General features: G+C 44.9%; 1 long non-coding RNA gene across 2 annotated transcripts in view; it reads left to right on the top strand.

Annotated features, from left to right (window-relative positions):
- LOC117307869 (uncharacterized) overlaps window positions 1–16,281 on the top strand; it is a 60,316-nt gene that overhangs the window by 19,583 nt on the left and 24,452 nt on the right. The window contains exons 2-3 of one of the 2 annotated variants that reach the window (XR_004521752.2): window positions 502–586; window positions 828–5,573. This is a non-coding gene — a long non-coding RNA (uncharacterized lncRNA). Of the gene's footprint in view, window positions 1–501; window positions 587–827; window positions 5,574–16,281 lie in introns of those variants that run through there. The other variant, XR_012325603.1, reaches the window with a different exon arrangement.

Raw genomic sequence — 16,281 nt, 5'->3', positions numbered from 1 at the left:
TATCTGTGTGACATTTTAATGATTGCTCTAATAATACATTATATGTACATAACTTATTACAGTCATCATTTTACCGGTTCAAGTGAAGTGTAGAAATCTTATCTGCCTTTATGTCTATTCACTCTCCCCACTTGTATTAAATAATTGTCTTAATATTTCTGCTAAATATTTAGAACCACATTAAACAGTGCCATATTTTTTGCTTCAGATGTCAAACATAATTTAGAAAACTCATGAAGAGAAGGAAAAGCTATTATATTTACCCATATTTTTGTTTGCAAACTTTCTTCCTGATTTTCTAAGATTCCTTTTATCATTTCTTTTTTTATTTATAGAACTTCCTTTAGCCTTTCTTTTGTGGTAGGTCTTCTGGCTACAAATTCGTAGTTTTCTTTCATTTGAGAATGTCTTGATTTCCCCTTCATTTCTGATATTTTTGCTACATACAGGATTTTTCTGATATTTTTTCTGGATTCTAAGTTGACAGTTCTTTTCTTTCAGCACTTGAAGAATATTCCTCTTCCTCCTGGCCTCCATGGATTCTGATGAGAAATCTGCTGTCATCTGAATTGATTTTCATCTATAGGTAAGGTGTCACTTTTCCCTTACTGCATCAAGGTTTTTAAAATTTTGTTTTAATTTTCAGAAGTTTGAATATATTCAGAAGTTTGATAGCTATTTGCATGGTTTCCTTGGTTTTATTCTGTTTTGGGTTTGCTCAGTTTCCTGAATCTGTAGTTTATGAGTTTTGCCAAATTTAGGAAGTTTTCAGTTATTATTTCTTTGAACAGCTTGTGATCCCTGTCCCTTTTCTTCTCTCTTTCCAGAACTCTGATGACACGAAAGACATACCTTTTGTTACAGTCCCACAGATCCCCATGGCTCTGCTTATCTTTTTATTTTTATTCTAACTTTTCTCCATTAGTCAGACTGAGTAATTTCTATTGTTCTACTTTACAGCTCATTGATTGTTTTCTTCTGTCTCCTTCATTCTGCTGTTGAGCTCATCCACTGAGCTTTTAATTTCAGTTACTGTATTTTTCAGTTCTAAAATTTCTATTTGATTTTTTTTATATCTTCTCTTTCTTTGCTGACACTTTCAACTTATTTGCTGAGTGTTTTTTTTTTTCATTAATTTAAAGTGTGTTTATAATGGCTTGCTGAAGCATTTTTTTATGATGGCTACTGTAAAATCTTTGTCTGGTAATTCTAACATCTCTGTTACTTCGATGTTGGTATCTACAGATACCTCCCTGACAGAGAGGGGTAGGAGTGGCTCATTACTACTCGTCGTGTGGCCTCAAAGGACATCATCAGTGGGGGAGGGGAGGCATTGGCTTCGTTACTGCTGGGCTCTGGTGAAAATCGTGACCTTCCACTCTCCATTGAGACTACTCCAGCAGGGAAGAAATAGAAACTTCCCAGGTGGTTTCCATCAACACCATGTGGTGGTGGAGGGTGCTCCTTATTGCTTGGTGTGGGTGAATGCCTCAGCTCTATACTCAACCTTATCTGACACCACACTGACAGGGAGTTGGGGCACCTTAAACTTGCTGAAGATGGAAGTCTAGGCTCTCCATTTGGCTTCTGCTTGGTAGGAATGCAGCCGTAGTTTTTTCTATGGTGTTTGATTGGAGTAGGATGTTTACCATCTAAACGTTTTCTGTCTTGCTAGAATGTCCCTTCCTTCCCCTGTCCTTTGGTTAGAGAGAGCAGGCTTTTGCTGGGGCTATTTTTGTCTGTAGTCGTTGATGTTTTCAGTTTGCTTGGCTTCTTCAGCTCCAAGTCTGGGATATATGAGGCAAAAAGTTGATTCAGAGAATGCATTACTGTTTTGTTACTTGGGTTCTGAGTTCCCTAGTTTGTTTGCCTTCCCCCACCTTTCAGAGTCTCTCTTTCTCTCTATATATATTATACTAAATGTCCAGGGTTTTTAGTTGGACTTAGCAGAAGGAACAGGAAGAAGTACATGGACTTCACCTTCCTGTAAGCTGAAATTCTGGCATTACATTTTTAACTATAAGAAATGTTCTCATTTTAACTAACTTGTGATCGGTGTCAGTCTGGTGGATTATTAATTTTTAAATGTGATCAAAATCCAAATAAAATAAAAGCATCACTAAAGGGGCTGTATTGAATATACCACCTATTAATTATACTGATTTTTTGAACAGTGACTAGCTTCTGTGAGCAAATCTTGTAATCGGAACCCTCACTGTAGCTTTCTTCTCAGAAATCTGTGTTGAGAAATGCTCTACTCCACTGGGCTTAAGTAGGATTAGCATCTAAACATGTTGCTTAAGAAAGCTACACTTTCTATGCAAACTGATTTATAACGGGGAAATCTACTTTTGACCTCTCTTTTTAAACATTTTTAATTAATTAATTTTTGGCTGTGTTGGGTTTTTATTGCTGCGCGTGGGCTTTCTCTAGTTGCCGTGAGTGGGGGCTACTCTTCGTTGCAGTGCGTGGGCTTCTCATCGCAGCGACTTCTCTTGTTGCGGAGCACAGGCTCTAGGCACGTGGGCTTCAGTAGTTGTGACGTGTGGGCTCAGCAGTTGTGGCTTATGGGCTTTACAGTGCAGGCTCAGAAGTTGTGGTGCACGGACTTAGTTGCTCCACAGCATGCAGAATCTTCCTGGACCAGGGATTGAACCCATGTCCCCTGCATTGGCAGGCAGATTCTTAACCACTGCACCACCAGGGAAGTCCTTGACATCTCTTAAAGGAACACATCCAAGTAATTCATAACAAGCACATACTTAGCAGAGCTGGATTAGCAGGGGGAAAGGAAGTCATTCAGTAAAAACAGTAGATCTGCCATCTGTGAGAAGGATGGTAGGTCCTGGAAGATGGAAAAGGAGAAGTGGTTCCTGATCCAGCAGTTCACTGTCTAGTGGGAGAGAGATAGTGCAAAGAGATGATTTCAGTGCAGTGGGATAGGTGCTAAAATAGAGGGAAGAAAAGTCTTAGAGGTACCATGATGGAGAAGCTAACTGTCAGGGAGGATGATTGGTACAGATGCTGGAAGGTATAACGGAGAGGCAAGAAGCAACATGTGGGCTGAGATTCTGGGGACAATGATGGTGTGGAGGGAACAGTCGTGGGGGAGAACCCATTACTGCTGAAGGACAAAGTGGATGTGGGGCCATGTCAGAAGACATGACTGGAAATACAGACAGGGACAGATTACAAACAGTCTGGACGCCCTGGATTAGTGAAAATTCTTTTTAAGTAGTTTCTTTAAAGAACAAATGGTTTTGAGGAGCTAATGCTCTTTAAGTTTTGATTTGTAGATTTGTAATAGTTAAGAATATGGAAGCAAGACTAGGAAGATGCAGAAAATGGGAAACCCTGTTAGATGTGGAAGAAATGGAGGTGAGACCCTCCAAAGGCATTGTTGAGTCAAGAGAATAGAAGAGTAGGGCAGGGTGGAACGCGTCTGCACACATGACGGGAAACGTTCAGTGGAAGAGGCATCTTTCTAATGGTGGGTGGCCCTAAGGCATAGAGCCGGGCTCAGTGGGGAGCCACAGTCAGGCTGCTTTCTCTTTGGTGCAGTAATGTTTTCACAGGGTGATGCACAGATGCCACGGGCTGCCTCATCATGGGGTGGGTTCCCTGTGACTGGAAGCATGCAAATGTTGGAAAGGTTGACCAGCCACCCATTGGGTTAGTTATTTGAAAATATCAGTATCCAGTGGGGTAATTGGATGAGATGAGCTCCTGGGCCCTTTTTAAAAAAAATTTTTATTGGAGTATAGTTGATTTACAATGTTGTCTTAGTTTCTGCCGTACAGCAAGGTGAATCAGTTATACGTATACATATATCCACTCTTTTTTAGATTCTTTTCCTACATAGGTCATTATAGAGTATTGAGTAGAGTTCTTTGTGCTATACAGTATTCCTTATTAGTTATCTATTTTATATATAGTAGTGTGTATATGTTAATCCCAACCTCCCAATTTATCCCCTCCCCTTCCCCCCCGGTAACCGTAAGTTTATTTTCTACATCTGTGACTCTATTTCTGTTTTGTAAATAAGTTCATTTGTACCTTTTTTTTGGAGGATCTATGATTCTCTCCGAACTCCAAGTAGAGTTTCATGTAGAACAAAGTGGATTATGGGTAAATGTTTACTGATAGGCCAGGTAAAGATCACGTTGGGATCAAAGCATGAAACACTCTATCACTGTCCATTCGCAGGGAAATGGACACTTCATAGTTTTCAGTATTTATGTTTCCTCCACATCTCTTCCTTTTTAAAACCTTCACTGGAATTTTCCGCCCTTGCACGATTGGTCTGACTCCTTTAGCTATACGTTGGGAACTTACTATGTGTTTAGCTAGGTGAACTCCTCCACGTGAATCTAGGTTAGACCATGTCCCCAGGCATGCCAGCCCCAGAATCAAACTTGTTCCAAGTTGGGTTTATTTTGACCCAGGGCCCTTCTAACCCATTTCAGATTCAGTATTTTCAGGGTTAGGAGGGAGCTTAGCCAGCCATGGGGAGAAGACAGAGGCAAAACACACCCTTTGCAGGGAGTGACGGGCTTTCCTCCACTGACTGTTTTCTCAAATATTAATTCTCCCTCTTCTTTTTCCCTTATCTCCTATCCATCCCTGGGACTGATTAATAATAAAAACGAAAATAAACAATAACCAGTGTATTGGATATTTACAGTGTTTGAAGCAATGTAATGCATATTTAATATTCTCAACAACTCTAGAAGTAGGTTTTAGTCTTTTCATTTAACAGATGGGGAAACTGAGGCCCAAAGTGCCTAGGGAACTTGCCCAAGCTTGGAGCGCGGGAGCCTCTGACTCCTGAGCCTGAATTATGGAGCGTCTCTCTTGTGAAGCCTTAAAGGTTCAAAGATCATTTGCTTCTGCAAAATGGAGTGGAGGGTCTCCCTCTTCTTCCTCCCCACCCAGATATATGGGACTGTTACGGGACCACGTCTGTGAAAAATGCTCCATCATAAGTGTTAGAGTCGATGAATTTTCACACACTGAATACGCCCATGTGACCACCACCAAGATCAAGACACGGAACGTGACCAGCTCTCCCGATGCAGGGTGACCACTGCTCTGACTGCCATCAACATAGATTAGCTTTGCCTGTTGTAGAACTCCTTACAATGGGATCAGTGTGCCCTCTTTTTGTCTGGTTACTTCTGCTCAGAATCTGTAAAACCCAGTGGTGTGCTGGTAAATTGGCTTTCAAAAACTAATTTATTTATTATTATAAATAAAGAAAAGAAAAAAGAAGGAAAGGAATAAAAGAAAAAAGAATAAAAAATTTTTTAAAAAAGCAATGCAATAAAAAGAAAGAAAGAAAGAAAAAGTTCCTGTTTGTAGTGTTTGCCTATTTCAGTGCTGTGAATGCTCCCACCTTGGTGGATTTCAAGCCACCAATGATTTAACAATCAGTTTGCAAGATTCCAGAATATTCCACAGTCAGCTCTTACGAGCTGGTGCAAGTCAAACCCACCATGTTATAGGAGTCGTTCACATGGTGGTGTATAGTTTATCATTCTTTCTCTTTGCTGTTTAGTATTACTGTGTGAACACACGTGGGGCCTTTTCATTATGGCTTTTTGGCAAAAGTCACTGGTTTTCGGAAAGAGCCTCTTTGGTGGATTCATTGCTGCTGGATGAATCCGGTCCTGTCTCCACCGTGCCGGCACCTTTCCTGACCACCGGCTTCGGCTTCAGCTTTATTTCCATGTTTTTGTTTTTTTAATTAAAAAAAATCTATATTAGAGTATAGTTGATTTACGTTGTGTTAGCTTCAGGTGTACAGCAAAGCGAATGTATACATATACATATAGCTAATCTTTTTCAAATTCTTTTCTCATTTAGGTTATTACAGAATATTGAGTAGAGTTCCCTGTGCTATATAGTGGGTCCTTGTTGGTTATCTATTTTATATATAGTAGTGTGCACACGTTAATGCCAAACTCCCAATTTATCTCTCCCCCTCACCTTTCCCCTTTGGTAGCCATAAATCTGTTCTCTTAATCTGTGAGTCTGTTTCTGTTTTGTAAGTAAGTTCATCTGTATCATTTTTTTAGATTTCCATGTGATCTCTTTGAAGAGAAGGAAAAGAAGGAAGAAGGGAGGGGAGGAAAGAAAAGGAGGGAGGAGGGAAAGTAGGAAGGAAGAAAGGGAAAGAAAGAGGGAAGGAGAGAAAGCAGCTGTCAGACTTGTCTGCGGGCCTGGCCTGAAAGAAGACTTTTCTGTTACCAATAGATCACTTGCTCCAGCTGCTGTGATGGGCCCAGGAAACCTGTTCATACATGAAAGTGGTGTTTGCTTTGTTCAGTGCTGCCTTCTTGCCTCTAAATAGATCATCACAACCCAGGCATCCTCCGGAGAGATACCATCTGCAGGGGAACATGAAAAGGAAACCCTGGGAAAGGCAGTCAAAAGAGTGACACAAATGTGACAAATGAAGGTCACAGAGTGACAATCTGTGAATAGGCACATTTTTCTGGGTCAAGGGGAAGGGAAGACTTGACTGTGGAGGGGAAGCTGGGCCTTTTCCAAGGCCAAGTGCCTGGGGGGGCTCTGCAGCGCCAGGAGAGCCGCTGACTCTGAGCTCGCTGCTCACCAGGGCCAGGTCCACTGCCCTGAGGTCCTGGGGAAGGAACCTCTTCCAGGCAGTTGGCACCAGCGTCCTTTCTGTCTGAAGCAGGCAGGAAAGTCATCTCCCGGCTCCCTTATCAACTGGAAAAACACACCGGTTGCGGCCAAGTGAAACAAAATGCCCCTTCCTGCCTGGGAGTTCAACCCGCATCCCTCTGACAGCTGGCCGTGACGGAGGACCGCATCTCCTTCCAAACCCAGAACTGTTGTCTTTGGATCTCCCTCCAGCACCCCAATTCCAGGACTTGGGGCCTCCCAATGAAAGCGGCTGGTTACCGTGACCTCTTGAATCAATTCCTTGTGTCTCAAGAGCAAAGACCATGTTCAGGTCCCCAGCTGGAGCCCCGCTTCTTGGCCGTCTGTTTGTCGTTCATGCCACTGCTGCTTCCCTGGGGATTTGGAGAGGGTAATCTAGAAGAGGCAGCAGGGTATAAGGAACAGAAACAGTAATAATCCTGGAACGAGCTGGATCTAATTTTAAATCTGGGCTCTGCAATGTGCTGGTTGGGTGACCTGGGCAAATGCTAGCTCCCCTGGGTCAGGCCCGGTATAATTTCTTCAAGAGCCCTGCAGGTTCAGGATTTCAACCTACTTTCCACGGGGGGAGGTGGAAGGACTGCCAAGACCATCTGGCCAAGGTGAGACAGAGCAGGATTTGAACCTGGGCTGGTCTGGCCCCAGGGTCACCCTCTGTCCCCTACTCCACACTCCCTGCCACAGGCTGGGAATGCATCTGGGCCCCTGGCGTTCCCATAGGTCTCATAACTCTTCTTGTGGGTGAGGGTGAGGGGGGCTGAGGAGCCCTTCCCGCCCAGAGGAGCACGCATACTCCTTCTGTTCACGGTGTGGCATGTTTACTTCACCCTTCTCTTACAGTTAGATACCAAGATTGCTCCCAAGTTTTACTATCATAAATGAGACTGTGTAAAACATTTGGGGGTCATAAGTCTTTTCTACGTCTGTATTTCCTTATGAGCCATACCTAAAAGCTGAATTACTAGGTCACAGGGTATGAAAAACTTCGGGCTTTAGTACCTGATGTCAAATTGCTCTCAATAAGGGCTTTGGTGGTTTACACTCCCCTCACTCAGAGACTTTTTCCTTGTTACTGGAGGCTCTTTCTGAGTTAAGGTCAAGGCTGGTGTTTTGATATTTCGTTAATACCCAAAATACCCAGTGTGTGTGTGTGTGTGCGTGTGCGCGTGCATGTGTGTGCGTGCGTGTGTGTGTGCGCGTGTGTGCGCGTGTGTGTGTTTGGGGGAGGAAGGGCTGCCAAATCATTGTCTATTAAAAAAGTAAGTCCTCAAAGTCACCCCTTCTGTCTTCCTGACCTGTTATTTAAATCCCTTAGTATACCGGCAATGCACAGAGAATATAAGGAAATTAAAAAAAAAAAAAGAATCTTGTCTAGGATGGTGGGTTATGGGAGGTTTTCTCTTTCAGTCAAAATGCTTTTATAATGAAAATGGGAGGAGAGAGGAATCTCATCCTTAACCAGAATGTGAACCCAGCTCTCTTAGACGTTAGGCATATCAGGATAGACTATGCCTGTCGTTAGACATTTTAGGTGGAACATATGGAAGGAACGCCCTTTGTCCCACTTGGAATCCAAAGTCCAAACCTGGTCTGCCTGTCCTCTGGCACAGGCGGAGGGTGATTTATTTGCTCTAGCCCTCTGCCTTGAGCAGGTGCCTCTCAGCTGTCATGCCTCAGAGTGGCGTGGCCTGGAGCCAGCCCTCTGGAGCTGACCTGGGATTTACCCGAGAGGAAAGAGCAGGGCTCTCAGGCTGCTCAGGTGGGCTCCCCGAGGAGCACCATTGATCAAGCTCTGGCTGACCCTGCTGACTAGATGTGGGAAACAGCGGCGGCGTCTTTGAATGGAAAGATGAAGGATGACCGGTGAGGTCCTGTTACTCAAAGCCCTAGGGACGGGAGGCAATGGATTCCACCTGATCACCTTCAGATTCTGCGCTGCATTTATGCCATTACAAGGGGAGGGCGTCTACCACCTTCCACTTACTTCTTGTCTCCTCGGTTACTGGGAATGGTGATGCCAGGAGTCGACTCGGGAGGACTGGTCCTGAGACAGGGGCCCAGAGGCAAGCCCTTCTGGTGCTTGGGCCCGCACTCTATCTAACATGTGATCTGTGCACAGAGGACTTTCATGGTGTCCTAGTTTTCCTTTTAAAATCAATTTTATAGTAATAGAAATCTATTACTACTATACTATAATATATAACATTATATCCTATAATATGTAGTATATATTATATAATTATATATTATACTATATTTATTATACTTATGTATTATAATATATAATACTTATATATAAGTATATATAATACTTAAAATATACATAATGTAATATATTATATAGTATAATATATATAAGTATATTATACTATATAATATATATAAAATACAATATCTTATATGTTATAGTATTATTAGTACAATACTATAATATACAACTAATATAATATAATAAGAGAAATAGCAATAGAAAAGAGTAAATGAGAATGAAAAGATCGTAATCTCTTCAATCAGAACAATACCATTAACATCTGTTACAGGTTGAATCATGTCCCCCACAAATTCATATGTTGAAGTCCTGGCCTCTAGTACTTCAGAATGTAACCCTATTTGGAGATAAAGTCTTTAAAGAGGTGATTAAGTTAAAATGAGACCCCTTAGGGTGAACCCTAATCCAATCCGACTGCTGTCCTTCTAAGAAGAGGAAATTTGGACACACCAAGAGGCACCAGCGTGCACGCACAGAGGGATGGCCGGGTGAGGACACAGCAAGAAGATGGCCATCTGCAAGCCAAGGAGAGGAGCCTCGGAGGAAACCAGTCGTGCTTACTCCCTGATCTCCGAAGTCCAGCCTCCGGAAACTGTGAGGAATAAATGTCTGCTGTTTAAGCCACCCTGTCCATGGCATTTTGTTACGGTGGCCACAACATCCCTCTCCATCTCACACACAGTTTAATAAAATTGGAGGCATTCTGCACATACAGTTTTAGACCACGCACTTAACCTCGCATTGTGGGCGTTTTCCAGTGTCCGCCGCTCCCTGTTCCCAGGAAGATAAGGTTCCATCCTTGGGTCTGGACATTCGAGATCGTGCGCAGATGGCCCTTCTGCGTAGCCACGTGACTTGCTGGCTGTTTCCCAGACTTGCTCCGCCTCTTCTGCTCTTGCCAACCCCACCCTCCCTACAAGTGCTTTCGCCTACAAGTCATTCTAGGCCTAGATCATACCTAGAGCTGTTTCACCATGCAGCCTGCTGGCCACACGAGGGCAGGGCACAAGTAAACCTACCTGTGTCCCTAGCACTTACCGTGGTCCCTCTAACATATATTGTTTTCCACCAACCTCAGATGAGAATACCTTTTTAAAAGGGAGGATTGAGAATTACGGGCAGAATTAAATTACTCATGGGTCCCTGTCTCCTGTTTCCATGGATGTTAGAGAAAGGATATATATTATGAACAAGTTGGGTTTATAATATAAATAGGAATGCAAGCTTGGTTATGCATGAGGAAAAAAATCAATGTAATTCACTGTACTAACAGAATGAAAGGTTAAATTAACCAGATCATTTCAACAGATGCGAAAAGCATTGAACAAAATCTGATACCCATTCATGATAAAAAGACTCAGCAAACCAGGAACGGTAGGGAATTTCTTCAAAATGGTAAAAAGCATTTACAAAATTCCTACAGGCAGCATCAGACTTGGAGGTGAAAACCTGAATTAGTTCCTAGACCCACTTCTCCTCCAAGAAACCTTTCCTGACTCCCAACTAGGTCGAATGCCAGTTCCCTCCGGGCCACCCCCTCCTCCAAAGCAGTGATCACAATTGCAATTGAAAATGTTTGTGCCCCAGGGAGGTCCGTGTCTGTTTCCTGATCGAGGCACTAAGCTCTGTGTGTGAAAGCCTTCTGCTGGGTGCTGCCCCGTGTCGACGCGGGGCTGAATGAACCGCACAGTGAGGGATGGGCCGTCTGCTTGCACAGCCCTTCAGGTCTGGTGAGGGGGGAGGTTTCTCACAGAAGCACATTCGTACACATATAAACTCCACAGGAAAGACCAGTGTTTCTAGTTCATTCTGGGCCACTGCCCCATAGGGAATAGATGCTAGTGCTTTGTTCTTCTGACTTGCGAGAGTTTTAGGGCTGGAAGGGCTATAGAGGGTCAACCCCGACCCAAATGGTTAGAGGAGGTCACTAGGGTCGCGATCTGAAGTGTGCGCACCAAATGCACCTTGAACCCTAGTTTGGAGCTGACAGTAGTGAAAACTGCATAGGAATGAGGTCTGGGGGCTGCAGCCAGTTCCCATGTGGTGGCTCTTTGTAATCCTTGCCCCTGGGGAGACTAACACCTGCACACTTTGAAACAGCGGGAGGAGCATTGCAGCTCCCAGCATCCTGGGGCAAAACCCCTGCCCTGCAGGCTGCTGGCAGGCCTGCCTTTGCTCTGGTCATCAGAAGGCTGGCTTTGCTCTCTGGGGTCACCCGACCAGGAGGTAGGTCCTGGCCTAACCCCTTCTCCTGCCTGGAAGTGGACTTTCCCCTTCTTTCCAAGGACAGGTAGGCAGCTCCTTATGGATTAAGGCCTGCGGCGACAACTCCAGAATTCCTCCACCTGATGGCTGTTGGGAGGAGGAATGGCAGGTCTGGGAAGCTCTGCTGGCAAAGACTTTGTATGAGATTCCCAAGATAGCAGGGGTGGAGGGTCAAGGAGGAGAGCTGGGAGTGGCTGGGGAGAAGCCAAAGCCTGTGCACCCCAGCCTTTTGGAGACATGTGTCTCCCCCACTGGATAGGCTGGTTTCTGCACTGTTCCTCCTGAACTGTGTCTCATCCAACTGCTCCATATGGTCAAGGGAATGGAAGTGAGGAAAGAACAGGTGCATTTGATCCACCCAGCAATTGCGGATTTTCTAAAGGATACATAGTCCTCGTGTTTGTGGATTCAGCTGCCTCTTTCCTGAGCTCTGTAAAAGGATTATTATTTTGTTTAAAGGAACAATCGTGACTCTTATACAAATGGAAAAACACACCTCAAAGTTTGATTTAATTCATTAATTGGTGAAGAAACCGGTAAGATGTTACAACCAATCCAAAGGAGAAATGAAAATACCATCCATCGATAGGCAAGTGAGAATGCTGAAATGAATTCACAAATAGATGCAAAATTGATAATAACCACCACTGGATGGAGTTCATTTACGTGTATATAAACAAAAATGGTGTGCATTCCTACAATTTGCAGAGCTATAAAATAGGTTCAAGATGAGGACAAGCAGAGAGAGCCAGGAAGGGTACTCTAGATGGAACATGCAGTAATTTTTTCCACCCAATTTTAAAGCCTTCACAGATCTGGGCATGGATAGCAGCAGGAGACTTGGACATTTATTTCACCAAAACAAGGCAACTGAGGCAGGAGATGGGCTTCAGACAAATGATGACAAATCAAGGTACTAGACTCCCTGCCTGATATGTGCAGGTGAGGAAGAAGCAGAAGCTGGGAAGGAGAGAGGGAAATGGAATAAACAAACAAACAAACAAACAAAAAAGAGTCAAAAGAAAGCCTAAGAGAGGTGGGAGGGGAGCTCTGTTTGCTCATTCACTCCAACACTCATGTCCTCATCCTTCACTGGCAGGAGTACAAGCTCAGCCAGCTTCACATGACCCCCATCATGCAAATCTTAGTGGGAAAGACACAGTAAGGACGGGTTGAGTAATGGCCCCCCAACATTGTCCATGTCCTCAACTCCTGGAATATGTGACTTTTGCCATATATGTCAAAAGGGACTTGGCATGTGATTAAAAATTTTGAGATGGAGAGATTATTCTGGATGATCTGAATAGGCCTGATGTATCACAGGGGTCCTTATAAAAAGGAGGTAGGTGATCAGGATAGGAAAAGGCAAAGAAGTAGAGATTAGATGGATGCAGCTGCAAGCCAAGGGATGCTGGCAGCCTCTAGAAGCAGGAAGAGGCAAGAAAGGGATTCTCCTCTGGAGCCTCCAGAAGGAACTGTTAGGGAACCGTTGACCGAAACTGCCGCTTTGGCCAGGCATGATAATAACCACTTGCATGAGTTGTCTCACAACAGGATGTCCTGATGAGGAACATGGTGCAGCTGCTGAAAACTACCTGGGAGAATTTGGGAGGGGCCGAAAGGAGGGAGGAGATGCCAGCCCATAATATGTCCTGCCAACCTCCCAGAAACCATTGCTCTGGAAACCATCTTGACTGAGAGATGTGCACACCGCCAGGAAGGTCCTTGAATGGGACCAGATATGGGCACAAGCAAGATGATTGGCCAGAGACAACCTGGAAAGCTAACGCCACCACCATAAACCCTGAGACTGTGATCCACGTGGCAGAGCAGTTCCGGGTGCTCTCCGCCCGGGTCTCCCTTCCCAATAAAGTCTTTTGCTTTGTTAGTACGTGTGTCTCCTCAGACAATTCATTTCTGAGTATTAGACAGGAGCCCACTCTCAGGCCCTGGAAGGGGTCCCCCTTCTGGTAAGAGAACCAGCCCTTCCAACACCTTGATTATAGCCCTGAAAGACCCGTTTTGGATTTCTGACCTCTAGAACTGTAAGAGAATAAATCTGTGTTGTTTTAAGCCCTTAAATTTATAGTAATTTGTTCCAACAGCAGCAGGAAACTAATTCACACTCTGAACAATTGCACTGTAGCATGATTGCAATACAGAGTGTTTTGATGGGGAAACTGAGAGTCAGGGGAGCCAATGACAGGTGTCCTGGAGGAAGAGGTTTCCTGCTGAGACCTGGGGGCTTTGGAGGAAGTGGCTCACAGAGTGTCAGGCTTCTGGTGCTTCTGCGGGTACGGGGATGGTGTCGCACAGTGGACAAGATGAGGGAGGAATCCCGCAGGGGCCCTGTAGCAATGCTTTCTTACATATCACTCAGGGGTAGAGGGAGGTTGGTGGCAGGAGCCATTGAGGTGTGCTTGTGGTGTTTGTAAGGGGAGGTGCAGGCCTGAACCCGTGATGGGGTGACAGTGCAAAGGAGATGAATTCCTCCCAGGATGGAGCAGAGAGAGCTGTGAAGGCCAGGTTTTGAATCTGGTCACTCAGGATAGGCTCCCTGCCCCAGAGCAGGAACAAACCAACTATGCCTAAAAGAGGGTGTTTTCCAGCCTCGTTACATGCATTTAGAAACCCCAATACACGTGAATTCTCATCAGCCCAGAGAATTAAGCTAGCTTCACTCATTTGGAGAGAACCAGTCTGCTGCCTGCCCTACGCAGGCACTTTCTAAGCTCTTGTTATGCACCAGGGAGTCCTGGGACCTCAAAGATGTATAACCACCGAGACGCAGCCAACAAGAAGCCGGCCGTCTTGTATGTGAGCGTGTGTTACAGGAAAGAGGAACACAAAAGGTATGGGCCCAAGGCACAAGCAAGGGAGCTGTCACACACTTCTAGACGTGACAGCTCTTCTGCAGATGTTACCAGATGTTTCCTCATTGGTAGCTCATCCCCAGACCTTCAGTGAAGGTGGACACCATAGTGACTTAAAAAAATTAACATGTATTAACCCTCCACAGAATTCCACAAAGTGAGTTTATATCAATTTTGTTGAAATATTTTATTTCTGCTGATGTATTTAGTTCTGTTCAAAATCTGTCTACTCAGTACCCACTCTTTGGGCTAGATTCCAGGGAGGAGAGCTGTGTGTGGGACAGGGTACCCACCCTCGGGTGTTCAATCTTGGGAGAGAACGATGTCACGCATGGAACAAGTACACGCAGTGTGGGGCTGAACGTCCAGCACGAGTTACAGAGGATGGAGTGGGGAGGCCGGCTGCCCGGTCTCATCCAGCCAGGACTGGGTGTGCCGCTGCATCTTGACAGGTGCGGAGCCTTTAGAGAGGCTTGGGGGCTTTCTGGTTGTGCGGCCGTTGTCAGTGAAGTTTGGAGGCAGCTGTGCATTTGGGTTCGCTGGGCTGTTCGGAACAGACATCTCATTATGGGGTGTAAGACTGGAGACATATACAGACAGAGATGACTTCTGCCTTGGAGACAGACAGCTGTCACCTTTGTCATCTGGGTCCAGGCAATGAATACCTACAACATATCTGAGCCTACAGGTGGCATCACAAAACCAAGTCTAACGGAGGTCGAGGGCGTGGCAAAGCGCGCAGAGCTAAAGGATGAGAGAGAGAAAAGAGAAATGAACGAGGCAGGACCCAGGACTCAGGGGCTGGCTGGACGCGCAGCCTGCGCCTCTGCGTTCTTAGTCAAATTCAACATGGATCAGCGTAGAACACAACGTTTGATGCCTGCAAACGCTTGTCCTTTTTCTATAAAGGTTGGTATCTTTAAAACCATGTCTTGCTTTTCTAAAGAACAAAGCCTGAATTCCATGCACAGTGATGACTGTTTTGTCCATACTCCCTTCATGGTTAACAGCATTAAACGGCATTGTAAAAGAAACCGACACTTCCTTTTGCATGTATCAGTAATAAATTTTTCTTTGGCAAGTGGAGATGCAATTGAATACTATTTTCTTAACTCTCGGGATGGAACAGACGCTCACATCAGGGAGAATCTCTGTTTGGCAGAGGCAGCCTTTCTTTTTATTCCCATATGGAAAGAGATGTAAACTGGGGGGAGCGTTTGCTTCTTCCTAGGTTTCTGTGGTCCACGGTTAACAGTCTCCTCAAGAGAATTTCAAATTCTCTTTCCAGTGAGCTGCAAAAGAACTTAAACCATTTATTTGTTCTGGTCCTGAAATCAGAGTTACTCGGTGAACTCCCAAAGAGTCCTAAACCACGAGAAGAAGTCAGTCTAAGGTAAAGTGACATGTTTAAAAGTTGCCGTAAATGCTGGCGACTGGACAGGTTGATAAATTTGAGCCGTTTCACAAGATCGGTTGGGTCAGTAATAAAAGACATGAACTTGAAGTATATTTCCTCTTGCCTTTCATGGCTATAAAGATCAATAAATTTTGTAAAATTTAAAGGTAAAGGGCGAAACATTTTGGATTTTATGTGAACGGCTTGCCTGGTGACAGTAACCGTGTTGTGGCCCTTAGAGGCGGAGATAATTTACGGTGGATGGTTTCTTGGCGTTTTCTATATGCATTTGAGGGGTAGTATTTAAAAATCACCCAGCACGTGGTTTCTGATAAGACGCATAACTCAGGGACTCAGAGTTGTTTTATAGGAAAAAGATGAACGCATATCATGTAGTCAGGATCTGGGCACGTCTCTCCTCCCTCGGGAATGACAGGGATGGAAAACTGGCTCCCGACAGGGAGTCATAAAGCGTGCCCGTGAAAGCTGAGTCCTGGACCCCAGCTCAGTGCTCCGAAATTCAGGGCTCTCCCAGGACTTCGGTGGCTTGAAGATGCCGGGACGGACGGGGCCAGGCTGGGGCAGGGAAGAGGCCCTTGCCTGAGAAAAGGGTGGTGGACCATGGGCTGCCACTGTTCCAGTGGGTGTGCTCTGTTCCCAATTCTGCCCCAGCCTGAAGCCTTGCTCTCTGATGCTTGGTTGGAGAAGACCACGGAGGGCCATGAAGATTTGCCCTTCATATGGAGGATAGTGTGTCCTGTTCGTGCGGGAAGCTCACTCTCTTGCTGAAC

This window comes from Tursiops truncatus, chromosome 14 (genome assembly GCF_011762595.2).
Source record: "Tursiops truncatus isolate mTurTru1 chromosome 14, mTurTru1.mat.Y, whole genome shotgun sequence".
Lineage (NCBI taxonomy): Eukaryota > Metazoa > Chordata > Mammalia > Artiodactyla > Delphinidae > Tursiops > Tursiops truncatus.
This window is presented reverse-complemented; position numbering and strand designations above follow the sequence as displayed.